Genomic DNA, 21,433 nt, shown 5'->3' on the forward strand with positions numbered 1-21,433 from the left:
ATACGGTATATCCCACCTTATTTGAGCTATGTGAGGATAAATGGATAACTGTGAAGAAATTCCTTGATCTTAGAGGGGCTATATCTTTTAGAAGATGACTCCCCTCCATTCTACAAGACCAATGGGATGAGGTGAACAGGAAAGTATTATCTTTTCCTTTCCCCATGAGTCCGGACAAGGTTACTTGGAAGTGGTCACCTAAAGGGGTGTTCACAGTTAAAAGTACATATGACAGGCTGTTTACCAACTCTGTTGGTGAGCCTTTCAACAGAATTTGGAAAGCCAAACTGCCCTACAAAATCAAGATCTTTCTGTGGCTGATTGAGAATGGTGCTTTATTAACCAAGGACAATATGGTTAAAAGAAATTGGCAAGGAGACCCCACTTGTCGTTTCTGTGAAAACATTGAATCTATCCAACATCTTTTCTTTGAATGCCCACTGGCCAGAGTTGTTTGGAGTATTGTAGCCATCTCACTGAATGCCAACAATATTCCCACTTCTTTGAGACAATATTGGAATTGGTGTCGGGATTGGACTCACACCAGCCCCCAAATTCATGCTTTCGTGCTGGCATCAATCTGCTGGGCCATTTGGAAAGCCAGAAATAAAGCTTGCTTTGAATTTAAATGGCTGAAACATCCAGCTGAAATTGTTTGTCATGCTTGTTCCTTCTTGAAATTTTGGACAGGTCTACACAAGGAAGAGTTCCAAGAGCAAGTCAGAGACGGCGTGAATGTCCTTCTATCGGTGGCTTGTCAGATGATTGCCAACCAACGTCAGGACCCTCCACGGTTGCTCCCTCCACCCGCTGGCGATCAAGATGCAGATGACCAAGACACAGAGTAACAGGGGTGCGCTGCTTGAAGACGTCGCCTACTCTACCATCGACGAAAGTCTCATGCTTTTGTAATAAGTGATAGTTATTCGAGTGGGATGTATCAGTTCACCAGCTCTGTTTGTATCTTTCTCTTAAACTTGTCCGGATCTTGGTGCCGAGGTCTTATCTAGGTTACGGTCCTGAATCAGGTCTGGGGCCTGGGTAGCTAGTGGTCTGCTCTCCTAGCTCTTCCCCTTCACTGTATCTCCTGAACTACTTGAATTTCCATTTTTACAATGGAAATGGGGTTTGCCCTCGATTCAAAAAAAAAATGTTCAGTGGGCGAAAGTGAGGAACACCATTCAGTTTCTATGCTCATCCCTGATTGTGAAAGGAGCATTTTTTTTCCTTGTTCATGATTTATGGACCATGAAGGTACTGTCTTATGCGAAAAATCGAAAGATTTGTGGTGGTGTTACTAGTTTGCTATCCTTCTGAAAGACTACTGGGCCCTGCAGTGTCATGCAATCTTCCATGCCTCTGCTTTCCTCTGTTTCCCTGTCTCCTCTCTGTTTTCCTGCCTCTTCTCTATTTGCGGCAAAATACCAAATCCAAGTCCAAAAATTCTCCATTTATTATTGCTGAAAACACAAGTGCAGATCTGAGGAAGGCAAATAGAGAAACTTAGCTAGCCTTTCTATATATAGGCTTGACAACAAAACCGAGAATGGCCCATGTGGCCAGGATGGAGAATGGCTTGACAACTCACTATTTCCACTTGGACCACACTGGTTACTAATGCATGAAAATATGAAATTGAGTTTTTGCATCTTTTAATCAACAAACTGCGGTGTACCTGATATTCCATCAACAAATATTTGTGATGTTCGTTTGCTTGCTTGCTTGCTTTTGCTCAAGTTACTAATGCATGAGCATGTCTTTCTCAAGGAGCTTGGCTGCTATTTTTTCTAACAGTAAAACAGTTACACAATTTATTGCCATAATTATAAAACAAAAATAAACACCCGCTCATGTAGGACACTGAAGCAAAAGGTATAGTTTTCAGGAGGCTGGGAGTGCAACAAAGAAATGTAAGCCTTCTAATCAGTTAACTAGATAGCATCACAGCAAGTCTTTACCAATTCAGTAACATAATTCCGAGAGTCTCTGACGGCACATGTGTTGTGCGTTGATCCATATCAGGTCTAATTTGCATGAGCACGAGCTACACTATAAGCCTTGATCGGACCAATGGATCACACTCGTTCAACCGTATATGCAGATGTTTCTTCCTCCTGCTTTCCTCTACCATCCTCCTGATGTACCTCAGGTTTATTCTGCTCTGTCTCGACTTTTGCGCTTTCCACCGGGTTCACCAAGCTACATGGTTGATGGTTCGATCTTAGTCTCCTTGCTTTTAGCCCACAACACACTGTAAAGTCCTCCAATAAGAAGGATTCCGCCCAAAATGCTGGAGAAAAGTAAAAGGACAACTAGAAGATTATCCACAGTTCTAGATGCAGTCATTATTGATAGAAATATATCCTCTATTAGGGGTATTTTCCTTCCTTTGGTGTTTAGCGCCAGGTTGAGTCCTAGCCGGACTCCTTGCTAGTCACGTTCATATAGATAGGATGAGATCGGCACCCACCTGATTCTGTTGCTATAAGTCAGGGTGGTTGTTGCCTTGATCTCATCTCTATATATTGTACCCCTGATTATCTAGGGAGGTTAAGCAATCTAATACAACGTGATTACCTCGCTATCATGGTATCAAGAGACCGTCACATTCTGTGACCTATCGCTTCCGCACCCATGGCTGCCGCCGCCGCCAAGGCCACCATCGGCACCTCCGGCTCGCTGCCCTCCTCTCCCGTTGACACGGCACCTGATGCCATTGCCCAGGAGAAGGAGAAGGAGCGCCAGGCCCTTGTCGATGCCGCCGCCGCCGCCAAGGCTGCCGCCGATGCCCAAGAGCGCGTTCGCACCGCGCTCGACGTCCTGGAGAAGGAACGCCGCGCCGCCGCAGATCTGGCTCGCGAGCCTGAGGCCGCTCGCGCCTGAGCCAATCCTCCCGCCTTCCCCGACGCCCACGCCGACTCTTCCTTCCACGACTCCGGCGCGTATGAAGTCGACGTCGTGGCCAATCTCCACACGCAGGCCGCCGGTGTCCAGAACATCCGGACCCTGGTGCCTATTGTCCTCGACCCCGTCTCGGCGCACTACGACCGCTGGCGGGATCTCCTCCTCCTCCTCGTCCTCGAGCATTATGCGCTCTCCTCCCACGTCCTCTCCGACGCAGAGCACCTCGACGTCCCCGCTTGGCGCCGCATGGATGCCGTCGTCCTCTCATGGATCTTCGGTGCTGTCACCACGGAACTCATGGAGACCGTGCGCACCCGCGGCGGCACGGCGCGCACGGCCTGGCTCGGCATCGAGGCGCAATTCCTCGGCAACCGCGAGTTTCGCGCTCTCTAGCTCGACGCCAGATTCTGCGTCTTCACCCAGGGAGACCTCTCCATCGGCGATTACTGCGCCAAGATGAAATCTATGGCGGATCTCCTCGGCGACCTCGGTGAAGTGGTCCACGACCGCACCCTCATCCTCAATGTCCTTCGGGGCTTGAACGAGCGCTATGCGCACATGCGCGTCCACTTCCACTGCTCCAACCCGTTCCCCTGCTTCCCCGACATCCGCAACGACCTCCTCCTCGAGGAGCTCTCCATCGACGCGCCGCCACCAGCACCCACCACCGCCCTCGTCGCCTCCAAGCAGAAGAGCACCTCCCCCGGCGGGATTCCTAGCGGGTCTGCGCCAACCCCCTCGGCCGGTGGGCGCCCTTCCTCCAGCGGCCCGCCTGGTGCCTCCGGCGGCGCCAACACCTCCACAGGTGGCAGCGGCGGGGGCAATGGCGGCCGGCGCAAGCGCCGCAAGGGGCAGGGCCAAGCGCTGTGGCCCTGCATCTACAACCCGTGGACGGGCCAGATTACCATGTGGCCCGGCACGTCCATGGGCCAGCAGCAGCAGCGCGGGCCGGTCCAACAGCAGCAGCAACGCAATGGGCCGCAGCAGCAGGCCACCTTCCAGCAGGCGATGCTCGCTGCCCTTCAGCCGCAACACCCTGGCATTCTTCAGCGGCAAGCCCTACAGCAGCAAGCCCTACAGCAGCAGCATATGGCCCAGCAGCAATAGCTGGCCTTGCAGCAGCACCTCACCCTCCAGCAGCAGCAGCAGCATGCACAACTGCAGCCGGCGCCGGGCCAACTCGCGCAGCCATCGCCCTGGACTCCTTGGTCTGGCCATTGGGATTAGCAGTCGTTGGCTAACAGCTTCAGCACCATGACGCTGAACCCGCCTGCCTCCACAGACTAGGTTGTCAACACTGGCGCCTCCTCTCACATGACCCCGGACTCTGGTAATATCTCCCTGTTCCGTCCACCATGTTCTTCATATCCTTCATCGATTATTGTCGGCAATGGGTCTACTCTTCCTGTCGTAGCTTGTGGTCGTTCAGTTCTACCTGGCCCCTTTTATCTTAATAATGTTCTTGTTGCACCTTCCATTATTTAAGAATCTTCTTTCTGTCCGCCAATTTACATCTGATAACCACTGCTCCATCGAGTTTGACCCTCTTGGCCTCTCTTTGAAGGACCTTCGTTCCAGGAACGTGATCGCCAGGTTCAATAGTCCGGGGCCGCTCTACACTCTACAGCTTCCAGCACCCACGCCGCCATAATGTGCTCTTGCTGCTGCTCTTGCTGTTGTGTGGCACCGTCGCCTTGGTCACCCCGGACTCAAGCCTCTGTCTAAGCTTGTCAGCACCTCCGCCATATCTTGTACTAAAGGCATGGATGCCTCCATTTGCCATGCATGCCAGTTAGGTCGTCACATACATTTACCTTTTCCCACTTCATCCTCTCGGGCTCTCAAGAATTTCGACTTAATTCACTATGATTTGTGGACATCTCCCGTTGTGAGTGTGTCGGGTTATAAGTATTATTTAGTCATTCTTGATGATTGCTCTCACTTTTTGTGGACGTTTCCACTTCGCCTAAAGTCTGAAATGTTTTCCATTTTGTCCCACTTCTTTTCTTATGTGACGACCCAGTTTGGTTGTGCTGTCAAGCATGTTCAAAGCGACAATGGGCGTGAGTTCGACAACACCTCTGCCCGCTCCTTCTTCCTTGACCATGGCGCTCTGCTCAGGATGTCCTGCCCCTACACATCCTCCCAGAATGGCAAGGCGGAACACATGATCCGCACCGTGAACAACGTCATCCGCTCCATGCATGTTACATGCCTCCCTTCCTGCTTCCTATTGGGTTGAAGGCCTCCAGACTGCGACCTACCTTCTAAATCGCCTCCCCACCAAAACTCTTGCCCATGGCACTCCCTACTTCTTGCTCCTTGGGAAACCTCCATCATACGATCACCTTCGAGTCTTCGGGTGCGCCTGCTACCCCAATCTCTCTGCTACTGCTCCCCACAAGCTCTCGCCTCGCTCCACCCTTTGTGTGTTCCTCGGCTATTCATCCAATCACAAAGGCTATAGGTGTCTGGATCTTTCGACTAATCGAATTATCATCTCTAGACATGTCGTCTTTGATGAGGCTTCGTTTCCCGTCTCCAGCACACCCCGTCCTACTAATGAGCTTGATTTTCTATAGACTAACCATGAGGTTTCGGTCTTCCCTATTGGACCTCAGCATTCTGGTTCCTCCAGTGCGTCACCTGCAGGTCTCCCTGGCGATGCTGTTGTGTTGAGCTCCCCCGTGGTGCCCACGCTGCCCCTGGTGCCACTGCGGCCCGTACCCAGGGTGGTTCCGTCGCTCGCGCCACGTGCGGCACCAGCCACACCGACCACGTCGCTCGTGATGCGCGGCACCTGCTACGACGACCGCGCCACCCGCGGCCCCGACGACCGCGCCACGCGCGGCCACAGCTTCATCAGCATCCGCGACGCCCGTGCCACGCACGGCCACACCATAATCCCTGGCCGCGCCGCCCGCCCTTAAGGTCTACACGCATCGACCTCGGCCGGCGGCTCCACCTCCTCCCTCAGAGAGCGCTGCGCCGTCTCCACCGGCAGGAGTTGTGCCGATTCCACCGGTGGTGAATCAGCACCCGATGACTACACGTGGGAAGCATGGTTTTCACCAGCCTACTGCGTTCCACGCCTCTATGCCCCTCTTGCCGGTTCCGAATATGGTCCGCTCCGCTCTTGCCGACCCCAATTGGCGCCATGCCATGGAGGAGGAGTTTGATGCCCTCATGGCTAATGACACGTGGACCCTAGTTCCACGTCCTGCTGGTACAAACTTGGTGACCGGGAAATGGATCTATCATCACAAGTTTCATGCAGATGGCCCACTGGATTGGTACAAGGCTAGATGGGTTCTTCGGGGGTTCACACAGCGACCTGGTATTGATTATGATGAGACATTCAACCCTGTTGTCTAGCCCGCCACAGTTCGCACTGTCTTGTCTTTGGCTCTCTCCCAGGACTGGCCCATTCATCAGCTCGATGTGAAGAATGCCTTCCTTCATGGGACACTATCCGAGACAGTCTACTGCAGTCAGCCCACAGGTTTTGTTGACTCCGCCCACCCTTCCTATGTCTGTAAGCTCAACAAGTCGCTTTATGGTTTGAAGCAGGCTCCTCGTGCTTGGTATATCTGCCTTGCCAGTCACTTGCTCGTGCTTGGATTTGTTGAGGCTAAGTCCGACACCTCATTGTTCATCCAACGTCGTGGCACTGACACGGTGTACTTTCTACTTTATGTTGATGACATTGTCCTTATTGCTTCTAGCCCGGGGCTTCTTCGTAGCATCATCGCTGCCCTCCAGAGTGAATTCACCATGAAAGATCTGGGACCCCTGCATCACTTCTTGGGCATTGCTGTTCATCGCCGCTCCGATGGTTTGTTTCTCTCCCAGCATCAGTACCTGTTGGATGTCCTGGACACCTGTTGATACTCATGCCAAGATGTCAGCCACGGATGGTGATCTTCTCAGTGATGCGACTCACTATCGCAGCCTGACTGGTGCCTTGCAGTATCTCACTTTCACTCGCCTGGATATTTCTTATGTCGTGCAGCAAGTCTGCCTCCATATGCATGCTCCTCGGGATTCTCATCTCTCAGCAGTCAAGCGGATATTGCGGTATCTCCGGGGCACTTCACATCACGGCCTTCTTCTTCGTCCGTCATCGTCCTCTGAGCTGGTGGCCTATACGGATGCTGACTGGGCTGGATGTCTGGACACGCGGAAATCCACATCTGGATATGCTGTCTTCTTGGGTGGTAACCTGATCTCCTGGTTGTCTAAGCGTCAGACGACTGTATCTCGTTCCAGTGCTGAGGAAGAGTACATGGCTGTAGCTAATGGAGTTGCAGAGACTGCCTGGCTTCGTCAGTTGCTTCAGGAGCTTCATCACCCCCTAACCAAGTCGACTTTGGTCTACTATGACAATGTCAGTGCTATTTACCTCTCCACCAATCCGGTTCAACATCAGCGCACCAAGCATGTCGAGATTGATCTCCACTTCGTACGAGAACGAGTTGCTATTGTTGACGTTCGCGTGCTTCACATTCCGACGACGTTCCAGTTTGCTGATATCTTCACCAAAGGTCTTCCGACATCAGTGTTCACTGAGTTTCGGTCCAATCTGAACATCAGCAGCTTCGACATTCCGACTGTGGGGGGATGATAGAAATATATCCTCTATTAGGGGTATTTTCCTTCCTTTGGTGTTTAGCGCCAGGTTGAGTCCTAGCCGGATTCCTTGCTAGTCACGTTCATATAGATAGGATGAGATCGGCACCCACCTGATTCTGTTGCTATAAGTCAGGGTGGTTGTTGCCTTGATCTCATCTCTATATATTGTACCCCTGATTATCCAGGGAGGTTAAGCAATCTAATACAATGTGATTACCTCGCTATCAATTATGAACAATTGATGCAATTCTTCTCCTCTGTTAGTAATAATATTTCCTAGGTTACCTTCCAAGGTGAACCATTTCCCCTAGGAAGAATGAGGAGCAGAGTATTGTCAAGACGAAGCAGAGGGGAAACCACATAGCGAGAAAGACCGGGCCTTTCATCTCCATGAACCATACTTGGAGGTAGTTGCATATGCCAGCAACTACAAATCCCTGAACCATCGATCCACCCAAGATGCAAGAAGAACAGACCGTTAGTTTCCTTATTTATTTCAAGTTACCATCAAAGATTAACACAATGAACTATTTTAGTAAGAACAATTGAAGGAAAAGCCGGTCCTTATTACGTTGTATAAAACGGCGAGCAAGCAGAAGTCTAGCCCAAGCTTCCACCTTGAGATGTCCCTCTCAGCCACGGCTGCCACGACGAACAACTGCAGTGTGCTGAAAACGGATTGTGTTACAGTCACGAGCATCTTGTTCGAGTACTCCTTCATCCGGGCAGCCTGAAGATACGGTGGATGCATACATCATTATTCATTAATTAAGTTTGTAATGCAGAATAACTTGGTTGCTTGCAATTGCATCAACCACCAATAATCTAATGCATGGACTGACGACCATGAACAGACCTGCAAGGTGATCCACAGAGACCATATCATGTCACCACAGAGAAAGGAGGGAGGTATATATGTGGGAATCAAGCAAGAGAGGATGAGGAAGGTGAATAAAGCGGAGAGAGAGAGTAGCCAGCAGTGCTGGAGATCATCGATGCTGGTTGTTACGTGGATAGGCCTGCTAATGGGGATGTACCCGCCCCTACCCACAGCATTTTAATTAATTTTTGTCAACCCGCCCCAACCCAAATGTTTAATTAATCAACCCACCCCAACCCGCCCCACCAATGGTGGGTTATGCATGGGTTGCTGCGCACGATAGGAAGCGCTGGAGCATTACAGAATGTGTGCTATACTCCTCTTTGTACAAACGGGCATCACTGCCATAATGTAATATGCAACTACTATACAATTATTGTACAACACCGTCAGATCATATCGGAACATTCTGTTAGAGTGATTGCAGAACTCGTTGCTGTCGCAAATTCTTAACACTGAAGAACACGACCAGGAGCATTCAGTAGTGGCACCTCGCTGTCAGCCAGTCAGGCGATTGTCTGCTTTCTCTTTCGAGACCCTCTGTGATCTGTTGGTGCAGATGAATCCGGGTCAGCGGCGGCTTGGCCGTCGGCGCGGTCGGCGGCAGCTTGGCGTACCCTTGGTTGTATTGATTTAAAACAGAACTGTAACAAAATAAAAGGAATGTTGTTCAAATATAGGTTCAGAGATACTGCTTGTATAGAAAAGATAAGCTACATTGGCCGGACGAACAACTTCCCAGCAAAAATGCAAGTATTAGGTTTCTTATGCGGTTCCCAGCAAAATGCAACTACATGCAGTAATAGAACAACCTATCTCTGCTGCTTCAGCAGTAATAGAAAATGCATTGTTCAAAATTACATGCAGGCATAATATCTTCAGTGTTTTCTTATCTCTATTTTTGAAGCATATGTTCAGTGTTCTATTCAGAAAAAGTTAAATGAATCAAATGGACTATAGATGGATTTATATTGTGAGAGCATTTGATAAGCTGTTCTCGAAGAAAGATACTACAATTTGCCAGGTTGAGAAGACACTACCTGACCCAGAGCTTGCAGGCTTAGAGCTGCTGGTTGAGTCTTTAGTTTCCAGAATATTGTGAGCCTAAGTAGTAATAGTAATTAGTACTGGCGCACTGCTTGATTTTAGATGGGTACCAAACTGCACCATCTAATGTTTGCAGAGCTGTATGCTATTCTTTTTGGACTAACATGCTTCCAGTTATACAACTAATTGCCAGGTCATTCAATTAGTCTCACAGCTAGCAGCAAGCAAATGTGGTTGACTTATGATTACTCCATGGCAAGCACTACCTCTGTTCTTACAGTATTTATGAATGAAATAATTCTGACCTCTTGCCCCCACTTTTAAGTTGGATCTTAATACTAGAGAGCAAGCAACAAGCATGCATCTCCTATCTGCATGTCGAAGGAGGATGCAGAGAGAGAGCAAGGCAAGAAGCAGTGGACTGGACTCACCCGGCCTTGCAGTGGAGGAGACCTTGTTGACGTAGGAGTAGGAGCTACCCCCTAAGCAGTTCCCCATGGGAAAAACTCATTATCCCTTCCGATCTCTATCACCACCTTCACCTCCTCTTTCTTCCCCAGGCGATCCGCTGGTCGTCTCTCTCTGGCCGGCCCGGCTAAGAGCAGCAGCAGCAGCGAAACAGGGAGAGACAGAGCACGCCGAGCGGCCGAGAAAGAAGACGGTGGCCGGCCTCTCAGTTCCCCAGATCCGGTGGCAGCCTGGAAGAAGGCGAAGCCGGCGGCCACAGATCCGGCGATCCCGTCGTGCCTACAACACCTCCCCCACAGATCTTGGCATCTTGCAAGAAGAGGAGGAAGGGAGCCAGTGAGCCGTTGAGGAAGAGGAAGGGGTGATGCGGAGGAGATGGAGATGCAAGGTGGAAGAGGAGTACCTCGATCTGTGGACGTCGGAGGAGGAGAGGTGCGGCGGCGACGGTGGCCGGTAGCGGCGACGGCGACGGCGGCGGCGGCGGTGTCGCCTTCTTGCGGGAGCAGGACCGCACCCACCCCGCCCCAACCCGCAAATGAAGCCCACCCCGCCCCAACCCGTTAGTCTATAAACCCGTTACTACCCTACAAACAGATCCCCATTCAAAAACCCGCCCCAAAATCCGCATCTGAGCCCGCCCCGCTAGCAGGCCTATACGTGGAACAGGAGCTACTGCAGAAATAGGGAACTTAATCAGGGCAGTGAGATGCTGTTAGTGTGCAAGAAAAAACTCTAGGACTTAAGTTTTTGTACACTAGCACATGTATACACACAAACACTTAAAACAAACAAACACACGCGCACGCTAGTAAACATATATGAAGGAGTGATGCAGGTGAAATTTGTGGACAGTAGATCACAATTCGGTAATTCCCAATACATCCGGCTGGTGAGTTAGTTACGTATCTTTCTTGAATAATGCACAAAAGTTGAAAGGCAATAGCAGATTGGAGTCAACTCTGTACTGATCGAATCATCATCAGGATCTCAAAAATGTATTCTATTCTGAACTGATGGTGTGCCCACGTTAATCAAGTTTCCACCACCGCCCCGGCCATTCAGAAATGCTCCCTGGAAGTTTTTTATTGTTTATAGAAAATTGACATTTTAAGTTGTGTTGTGTTCATTTCAAATTTTAGGTTATGTATTATACTAGAGCTCTATTATGTATTATACTTTAGTCCAGGTTCTTCTAGGTACTTTCTACCTTGATCACCATACAATTCTATCAGATGACGGCTCTCAATTTTTTCAATCATTGCAAAAATTCTCATTAGACTAATGTATTAAGCTTGTTGGGTACAAATATGATGCCGGTAGACTTAATTTTGCAAGAATAGAAATGGACTTATTTTAAGTAGTTTCGCATAGTAAATATTTTTATCATGTTTGTGTGTTCTAACACCAGGTCGATATCCAAAATTTCACTTATTCGTGATCGGAGAGGTGTATATATTTTACTTATGAATAAGAAGTTGGATGGTGAACTTGGGCCAGGAAACGTATGCATCTCTCCGTGAGCGTAGTTTATCTAACGTTACTGCAAACATATACTTTTATATTTATTTGTTGTTTTGATGAGGAACGAAAAACGAGAGAGATGCCTTAGTACGTTGAGCAGTAAACGAAAAACTATTCCCATGAAGTGCAAGAAAGAAACCTCAGCCCTCTGTTTTTAACTAGTACTAACAGAGAAGCATGTACATTGATCCTGATCATAGTCTTGATCAACTCATATATGATTGATTAAGATGTTTACTCATGTGCTTCCTCAAGTCCCAAGATATTCCTAATTGAGTTGTCGATTACGCCACATTGTCGACGGACACATCGCCTACCAATCGAGCTATTGCAAGTTTGGTTGGGCTCGATTTGCTCTTTGCCGCAGCCACTATTATTGCCTCCGGAGAGTCCATCTGAGGAATGTTGAGTACTCTATCCTGCTTGTGATAAGTGAATTATCAACTGTGCGGTGTGATCGTGCGCTTGATCTTTGGATTGCAAGTACACGGGTGTCGAGTGTCGACGGGGAGCTGCCGTGGAGGTGCTGTGGCCGATGGACCGTGCGGTGGATGGCGGTGAAGGGCAGCCGGGACCGGAGCTCGGACCGGGCGGCAGCTGTGGCGTCCACTCCTGGATCGAGGGCGCAAGCGGCGACGGAAGGCGGGTTTCTTGGTTTGCGCCACAAAACCAAGGAGGCGGACGGCGGTTGAAGACGCCAAGTCGTGGAGGCACGGGCGTCGGTCTCGGGATTGACGGAGGCGACGGGCGTCGACGACGTCTAGGGCCTCGTTGAGGGCGAGGAGGTGACGGGCGTCGGGCGGCGTCTAGGGCCGTCAGAAGGCCGAGGCGGGAACGGCGTCTAGGGCCACGGCGTGGAGTTGGGAATCTTCCCGCGCGTGAGGTTTTGGCGGTTTTCTCAAAACCGGCCACTTACCATGATTTCGCGGACCCTCCAAAACCGCAGACTGGATCTTCATCAAGACGGCGGCATCGTGGAGAAGACTTCATTCCGAAGAAAGAACCTCGGCTGTCGGATGAGATCGTGTACAGGGGGTGCTGCAGGCCAACCGGTCTGACCGGTCCAGCGTACCAGTCTGACCGGTCCCGCGGGTATAAATACCCCTTCACTTGTGTTAGGTCAAGGGCGGCTTTTGTAATTGTGTCCGTGAATTGTCTCTACTCCTAGGCCGCCGCCTCTGTGTTCCTCTCCCCCTGTTCATCTCTTTAGGGTGGATTTGAATGTTGTTTGTGTGAGAATTCATGTGGATTTGATTGGGAAAGGAGGCCCTAACCTCCTCGTGCCCTCTGGGCAGTTTGAATCAATACATCTCCTCGTTTTGTGACTTGTTTGATGAAATTTCGATTTCGTTTTTGGTGCACTTGATTGCGAGGAGTCCACGAGTTCTTTGCCGTGATTCTCATGCCTCTATTTTGTTCTTGAACCCTCTAGAATCACTAGCTCGTCCAAATTCGATTTCTTGGAGACTAGAGAAAACCCCACCCCCTTTGATCTCATCCCGAAATTCTAGTGCTATGGATATCTTTAGGGTGAGATTTCTTGGGGATACACTCTTGGGGTAGGAACGAAACTATCCTCCAAGTTTCATCCAATTTGGACGTGTTTTGCTATCGATTCACGGTTTGGAACTAAATTTTCGGGGTTTTCTGGACGCCACCGGTCAGACCGGTTGGCGAGACCGGTCTGCCTGTTTTTGAACTGCTTGACTGGTCAAACCGGTCTTCTATACCGGTCAGACCGGTCTGTACCTGAGCAGACTCGATTTGAGTTGGTTCTCTCGCTTTTGCTTCCACGTTTTGATCTGAGTTTTCAGAGTTGAGATAGCTTGTCCATAGCTATTCTCACTGTTCTCAGTTTGAGGGTTTGCGGTGATTTTGGGACATAAGCCGACGATTCGAATTTTGAAGAAATTTTGATCGGCTCCCATTCACCCCCCTCTGGTCGCCGGCTTCGGTCCTTCAATTGGTATCAGAGCATGGTTGAGGTTTTCAGTACCTTAACCGGTTCGAAAACCACTCGGCGACCATGGCGAGTCTTGGTAAGATCCCGGTGTTTTCCGATGAGGACTATGCCAACTGGAAGGTTTGCATGAGAGCCTTCCTGCAGAGCATGGGAGCCGATGTCTGGGAGATTACCACAAACCAGCTTTACGAGCTGCTTGCTGTTCGGGCCACGCCTCTTCAGGTGACCCAGCACGAGGCTAACGCCAAGGCCGTCAATGCCTTGTTCGCTGGCGTTTCTCGTGCCGAGTTCTCACGCGTCTAGGGTTTTCAGGAAGCCCACAAAATTTGGACGTGTCTTGAGAACTACCATGAGGGTACACCTCAGGTGAAGGCCAGACTGTTCGAGACTCACCGGCATGAGTACGAGAACTTCACACAGGAGCCGGGTGAGAGCATTGACTTGATGTTCAGTCGTTTTCAGTCGATTGTGAACAAAGTCAATGCGAACAGATCTGCTGGTGCTCTTGAGTACACAGAGCACAAGAAGGCCCTTAAGTTACTTTACGCACTTGATCGCTCTGTGTGGGATCTCAAGGTGAACACCATCATTGAGTCTGCTGGCTATGAGACTCTGACGGTGAACGAGCTTTTCAGCAAGCTCAAGGCCACGGAGGTGGATAACCAGACACGAGCCAAGCTCAATGGTGCCCCTCCTTACAAGAGTGTCGCTCTTGTGACTGGCCCAGGTGGATCGAGCTCTAACGCTAACTCCGCTCTTGGCTTTTCTCTTGCCTCTTTGCCTTCTATTTCAGATGAGCAGCTGGAGACGCTGGGCGACGACGACTTGTGCCTCCTGATCAGCAAGTTCCAGCGCGTCTACCACAACAGGCAGAGGAAGAAGAACCCCAGGTGCTACAACTGCGGCGATCTGAACCACTTCGTCGCCGATTGTCCCAAGAAGTCCGGCGGTGGCCAGAACAACTCCTTCGACTACTACCGCCACCGTGACCGCGACGAGGGAGGCTCCAACAAGGAGCGTCGGCGCCACAAGCACCGCAGTCATGACCGGGGAGGACACTTCGACAAGGAGTCGCTCAAGAAGCGCTTCCAGTACAAGGCCAAGAAGCGGGAGAAGGCCTTCCTGGCGCAGCTCAGCGACCTCGACAAGAGCTCCGACACCGACCGCTCTTCTTCACCGACCTCTGACGACGACAAGAAGAAGAAGAAGTGGGACAAGGAAGCCACCGGCTTCATCGGCCTTTGCTTGGCGGCCGGTCGGCGCAAGAGCTTCTGCACCATGGCGGGCGAAGCCAATGGTGCTCGTGCGTCTTCGGGTGGACATGCTACACCGATGCACTCCGGCTCTTCTCCTGGATCTGAGAGCGATTCAGAGGTAAACTCCATGATCGACCTGCTTGATACAGAGGTTAGGGAGTTGTACGCCGCTCTCGACAACCAGAAGAGGCTGCTTAAGGAAGCAGCCAGAGAGCGTAGAAAGCTTAGGGCTGAGCTAGCTTATGCTAGGGAGAAATCTAGTGAGGATGAGTGCGCTGGCTGCATATCTCACATGAATCATCTTATTGCTCTCCGTGCCAAGCATGATGAGAACGTCGCGAACTTAGATGTTGCTAGGACTTCGCTTTCTGACGTGTCTCACGAGCTAGCCAAGGTCAAGCATGAGCTTGAACTTATCAAGGACGCTCCCATTGTTAGTGATGTGCTTGAATGCGATGAGTGTCCTATCTTCAAGTCTGATCTAGTTTCTTTGCAGTCCAAGTTTGCTACTGTTGTTTGCGAACTAGAGGAGCTTAGATCTAGGCCTGCTTTGCTTGGCGCTTGTAAGCTTTGTCCCACGCTTAGGTTGGAGCTAGAGGAGAAGAACGCTTTGATCAAGTCTTTTGGAAAGACTAAGATCGTAGAGTCTAGCCCACCTATTGACTGCTCTGTTTCCCCTGATTTGATCTCTGATTTGGATAATCTTACGGTAGAGAAAGCCAACTTGGAGAATGAGAACATATACCTTAGGGCGATTCTGAGTTGGGTTTCTAGCAGTGAGCCGCAGTTGGGCATGATGATTAAGCAGTTCAAGCGTGGTGATGGGTTTGGGGTCGGTTACACATACACGAAGTCAGACTTTGACAGGTTGTATGGTAAGATTAGCAAGGCAGCTGGAAACACTGCTAGCACAAGCACGCAGCCTTCGCTTATTGACCCCGTGGATGGTGTGCTTAAAGAACCACCGAAAGCACCTCCGCAGAAGCAGGTTTGGGTTCCAAAGCCCAATGCGCTGAGGAACCCCCTCGACACGCTCCCTGCTGCCACAGCCCAGGTTGCCCAGAAGAAGAGGGCCGCTCCTCCCCGTCCGCAGGCTAGGCCTCCACCTCCCAAGCGTGAGGTGAGGTACCACTGCGAGTTCTGTGATAGGGAAGGTCACCTGGAGGAGTTTTGCTTCAGGAGGAAGCGGGCTGTGAGGAGAGAGCAGGAGAGACGAAACGCGGACATGTACTCTGCTCGGGTGCATGGTCCTTCTCGGCATGGAGATAGGTGAGATGCTAGGGCGCGCCGTGTAGGTAGAGGTCAGGGAGATGGTAGTGGTTACCGTGCTCCAGCGGGTGGTCGCTTTGCCGGTCGTGCTCTTGGTCATTTTCAGTACGGCTATGGACCACGGGACCGAGGCTTTGGAGGAGGTTTTGAGGCTCCATGCTTTCCTCGAGGTAGTGTTCGTCAGTCACGCGGTAGACGGGACGAGGGATACGCTTTGTCTGGTTTTGCTAACCCTTCTGTAGAGCAAATGGCTCGACACTAGTTTGCTTCTCACTATGCTAACCCCAGTGTTGAGACATTTGCTCACCCCTTGTCTCACTACTGATGTGCAGGTCAGAGGCTTGGAGAACAGGTGGATCATGGACTCCGGTTGTGTTGTCGGTCGAAACCCACCGGCGAGCAACGACAGGCAACACGAAGAGCCGGGAGGTCGCCGGGGCGCTGGCAGGCACTGCTCCCTCGTCGACGGCCCGCAATTCCGTCACGCGCCCGAAGAATGTATGAAAAGCCGGGCATGCCACCTGACCTATACCCGATCAGGAGGGTGTGAACGTGCTCCAAACAGTTTCCTGCATAAAAAGACACTTGTAAACATAAGTCCGAGCCGTGGTCGGCTCCCCGGGACGACTCTTGCATCGGCTTTAAAGAGCTGATCGAGTCCCGGTGTCAGATGGGATCTGTTTGCATCCGGGGATTGATGATTAAAGCGAATAACTGTAAAGCTGCTTCAATTAAATCTAATTGATCTAAACCACAACGGATTGGGCCTAATAAACGTAACAGATAACTAAACCATAACCAAAACAGAGGCCTAAGAACTAGCAAGAGCCGATTCCCGGATCAATTCCCTGTTAAGACTAAAGCAGAGCATCTAACACGCCACCGGATCGTCCAATTCGTTTGCAAGGCCTAACCTAGCAGATATTACGCCAACTCTCAAGAATAAGAGCAAACCGTAACAGATCAGATCTACTAAACATAAAGGAAGCAGGGTGTTGCCTTTACGCAGCTAACTCTATGCAACAAGATCTAGTATAAGATGATAACATGATCGCGTAAAGACAACATGATATTCGTAGACAATAAGCAACAAAGCACGACAGATCCACTAAAAACCATGCTACGAACATCAGGATAACTAGTACTACTCGCCATAAAAAACGCTTCAGTACGAGTAATACCAAGGTAAAAGCAAGAACAATACTGCCCTGATCACGCGAAGCGATCAGGGCAGCTTGGCGCTTACTTGGATGAAACCCTAGAATTAGGGGTGGCGGTGCGCCGAGGTTTGTTGTGGTGTAGACACCCGCCGTGTGTAAACGAATGCCGTCATCTTTATTCAATAGCATATGGGTACATATTTATAGTCCGGAGACTTCTTGCCGTGCAAGGCAACCTCTAAACTCTTTCCTAAACGAAGACTAGAGATAGATTACAACTCAATAAAGACTCGAAGATTAGATAACATGATCTGGACTCTTCCCTCCACCAGTCCAGATCTTCATGAAGCTTCCAAATATCAGCCGAAACATGCCGTATAATTGTGGCAGATTCTGGTCGTCCTACTGTTTCGGCAGTTCCCATCAACTCCGAGCGAATCTGGACGTGATTCCAGTTGTATTAGAAAGCTTATCTCCTTAGCTTTCCATGCATATCTAGAACATCCAAAACGGAGTCCATATGTGGCCTGGGCGTCCATTTTTGCGCAGCCTCTTCCTGCAGTCCGAACCAGCCTCGCGAATAGACTGGGCTTCAACATGGATTAGGCCCGTAACTCCATCTCAGCTTGAGCCTTGAGTGCACAGTTATCATCATATTTGGCCAAACTTATGATATAAGCCTGGCTAAGTGGACTCCTTTACCGTGGGCTTCTTCTGACATTTGGCCTACCAATCCCGGTCAAATTCTGGCAATAACACATGCCCCCCAAGTTTGGCCAAATATGACAGAATCTTCTAGGCGCCAGTCGTAAACCAAATAAGAACATCATCTCCTCAAATTGTCTTCTCATGCCACTGATGGTCTTGCCCCCCGAGCCAATAGATCGGCTATTAGCCAACTGACTTTGTGACCGATTGCTTGAACCGGCCTCACGCCTTCCTCGACCAATCTCAATGTTGTTGCAGACCGGTCCTAGTTTTCATATTCCATGGATGGCGCTGACTTACGGGATCATCTTCAAGCTTCATCAGATCAGCATCAACATACTTGGCCTCTTCTTGATGATCGTTGATCGCCTGGAGTTGGTGAAGACATAGATATTCAATAGGTAGTCGACTCTCCATCGAATAAATAATAATGTGGGCTACATGGATTACCTGCAAAACAATCACTTGCCGGACCGGCTCTACAAAGATCATTGTGAATCGGCTAAAAGCCGATGGATCATATTTAGTTAGGCAAAAGTCATGCAAGCCAACCCAACATCAAAAAATCTCTTCCCCCACAAAAATATGCTATGTCATGCAAAGGGTGAGTGTGAGCTTCCAGGTATGTCTCAAAGCATTTACAAGTGCTAGCATGTATATACAGTGAGGGTATAGCATAAAGACACCGCATAGAAAAGCTCAAAAGAATATATCTATATTAGAACATGAGCAGGCAATTTTTAAGATTTTCAAAATAAAAAGCATCACCACTTAGCCCAACCAACTAGTACATTAAAGCATGACAAGCAAAAACCAGCAAGTACCTACACCAGTGAGCTTTTTCCAATACAAGGATCTTTTAACAAGCTTGATTACTCATGCCCTCAGGTCTTGCAGGTTAAAACATATTGCATTTGAAACTCAAACAAGCCTTTTGTTCTGTGCCAGGGGTTTTTTGCTTATCAGGCCACTTCTTACCAACCAATGCTAAGTCTAGGTCCATTGAACCATTAGAAGCTTAAAGCAATGTTTTGGTCATTCACAGCCTAGTCCAAGTTCATGCTAAAGTGCAATAGCAAGCAGTCCCGAACTAGATCAGTGAGACAAAACAAATCCACCTGGATCTTTTTATTATAGCATAGTATGGACATCATTCAGATTTTAATGTAATTTAGCACAAGATTATCATATAAGCATTGAGACTCGAGTTGCATAAATGATTCCAAGAAAAGGATATAGCTACCAGGCATGTACAAGATAGTAAAAGCAAAGTCAGCCTACACATACTAGTAGCCAAGTAAAGCGGTGACCATATTTCAGATTTTCAAAAGAATAAAAGCCATGCTCGGTATCAGATATTCAACATATTCAAATGAGCCTAACCACACATGGTCAACAGCATCCACACCTCAAAATATATACACGAAACACAAGTAGAAGCTACTAAGCATACAAGGAAGCTAGTGCAAGTGATAAACGCATATACTGTATGATGATGCAATGGTGGGGTTTGAATATTACCAATTAAATTGGCTGTTGACGAGCCGATGGTTAAAATCCCGCCTGGTCCGTACTTGCCATAATGCATTCTCATCACAACTATCGGCTGTTAGAAAGCCGAACATCTGTAGCCTAAAGTCCAATTAGCACATCTGTTGTCGTAGAGAGCTCTTCAAATGCTTTGTCGACGTGGATGAAGTAACCGATGTTGATCGCATCGAAGGAGCACAAAAGCTGAATCAGCCGGCTGATGTGACGAATGCCCTGACCCCGTAGGAGCTGAATACACCGATGTCGATGGTATCGCAGGAACGGGAATAGCCGATGATGATGACGATGCAGAAGTACTATTGGCCGGATCGATCGGCTAATGTGTCAGACACTCCCACGCCCACATGGGAGCAGAAGTCGCCGATGTCGATGGCCGGAACAGCGATGGAGCGGAAGTGGCCGATGGCGAAGAAGTTGTAGGAGCATCGACGGTAGTTCTTCATCCGGACGAAAATTTTTGTATGGGTCTCCATATTTCATCACCAAATCTCCGCTTATGTGCCAGAATGTGTTTATTCTATGAGGCCAGTGGATAAGACCAGCCTCAATCCATTTTTTGTCGCTTCGATCCGGTCACAGTCTTCCAGCGCGATCCCTGAGATCGGCTCTTGCCCTTCCGCGTCCCAGGCGTTCATGTCTGCGAGCGAAACCTCGCTGGAGTCATCTGCACGGACCACCTCCACTTCGTCTCCATTCCATTGGACCAGACACTGGTGCATTGTGGAAGGAACACAACAATTGGCGTGAATCCAATCCCTCCCAAGCAGCACTGTGTACATACTCTTGCTGTTGACGATGAAGAACGAGGTCAGGACAGTCTTGCAGTCAACTGTCAGCTCCACATTGAGGACTCCCTGTGCCTCCGACGGCTGACCGTTGAAATCATTGGGCATGACATTGGTCTTGATGAGATCAGCAGTAGAACAACCCAATCGGCGCAGCACTGAGTACGGCATCAGGTTGACTGCGGTGCCAGTGTCGACCAACATCCTGTTCACAGGCTTGCCATCGATGAGGCCCTTGAGATACAATCCCTTCAGGTGTTTGTAGCTTTTCTCCTCGGGCTTCTCGAAGATGATCGGCTGTGGGCCGAGATCCAGCTGCACGATGGCTAATTCCTCCGATTGAGGCGCCCGAAACTCCGATGGGAGCACGAACACCTTGTTCACATCAGCCGATGGCTTCTCATTGGCTCTTGGCTGCTTGGGGCGCCACTCCCTCCTTGAAGAGCGCCTTTCCACCCTTTGCGGGCGCCTGACTTGCTCTGCGAGATCCGGACCTGCTTTCCTTAGCACGTCATGGTACTTTGCTTCTGCCTCTTCGAGATTGCGTAGGCGCTGCACTCTGCGCTTCTGTGATCGGCTGAGCCCGTCAGGACACCACCGTGGACGATGATACTTGTCTTCCTCTTCTGGCTTGAGATCATCCCTGGATGGCCGCCTCACACGGTCATCGCGACGTGTTCTGGGCCCTAAGCGCTGGAACACCGATGTCTCGCCTTGCTGGCGTCCCCGCAGCCTACACTCCAAGCAATCATCTATAGTAGGCAATCGGCTCATGCCGGAGTTCCAACAGTACCTGAAGAACGGGCAATGCCAGTGGTCGCGTATAGCCTGGCGCCTCCCCAGCGTCCTCCCTGTGCGGTGCTCATACTCCTCCTCCTCCGATTCATATCGGCGGCACAACTTGTACTGATACTGGTACTTTTCCAGAAGCCGATCGGAAGCTGGGAGCTGATTGCGGATGTGACGCACTTGTTCTTCAGTAACATGTTGCTGCTCCGGCTCGTTTTCATTCTGGGGCCGTTTGCCAGAAGTGGCCTCTTTCCTCTGCTCGTCACGGCGGCGCATGGGTCCCGCCATGTTGATCTGGAACGCCAAGTTCTGGCCGTCGGGTCCGAAATCTGACAACTCCACCACGTTAGCTTGTGGAAACGGTTGACTGTCCACCTTCATCGTGTGTTGGGCCAGGATTAATCGGCCTTGCTCGATAGCCAATTGGATCTGCCGACGTAGCTCCTTGCAGTCATTCGTGGCATGGGTGAACGAGTGGTGCCACTTGCAGTACAGCCTCC

Source organism: Panicum virgatum, chromosome 2K (assembly GCF_016808335.1).
Source record: "Panicum virgatum strain AP13 chromosome 2K, P.virgatum_v5, whole genome shotgun sequence".
Classification (NCBI taxonomy): domain Eukaryota; kingdom Viridiplantae; phylum Streptophyta; class Magnoliopsida; order Poales; family Poaceae; genus Panicum; species Panicum virgatum.